Below are 398 nucleotides of genomic sequence, written 5' to 3' on the forward strand. Positions count from 1 at the left end.
AGAACGTAGTGTTCTAGAGGGGTAATATGGTACTATGAGCTCTTCAAGATAAGAAGGGGCCTGACCATAATGCACTAATGCCCTATAATTTCCTTCATAGGGACCTCACAGGATGATAAAATATTTCAGTCTTTGCTACGAAAACCCCCGTCACTCACTGCTCTATGTCTGATTGATAATCAGTTCTAGCATCTTTTTAGAAAAACCTTATACCTTGTTAAGCCCTGAGTAGAGCCTGCAGTCTTCCTTTCAGGCTGCACATGGCCTCAACAACCTGCCCCTGTAAAATAGGGCAGCCTGCATGATGCCAGAGAGGCGAAACAGCTTTGAGTTTAATTAAGGGCAACTCGTACGAGAATACATTTTGATCAACACAGAGTGTCTCTCATCTGGATTTT

General features: G+C 43.0%; 1 protein-coding gene across 1 annotated transcript in view; it reads left to right on the plus strand.

Annotated features, from left to right (window-relative positions):
* LOC118326515 (VPS10 domain-containing receptor SorCS1) overlaps nt 1-398 on the plus strand; it is a gene marked incomplete in the record, with an annotated part of 146,103 nt that overhangs the window by 137,011 nt on the left and 8,694 nt on the right.

Source organism: Morone saxatilis, unplaced genomic scaffold, assembly GCF_004916995.1.
Source record: "Morone saxatilis isolate NCDOM2014 unplaced genomic scaffold, NCSU_SB_2.0 Contig17, whole genome shotgun sequence".
NCBI classification, from domain to species: domain Eukaryota; kingdom Metazoa; phylum Chordata; class Actinopteri; family Moronidae; genus Morone; species Morone saxatilis.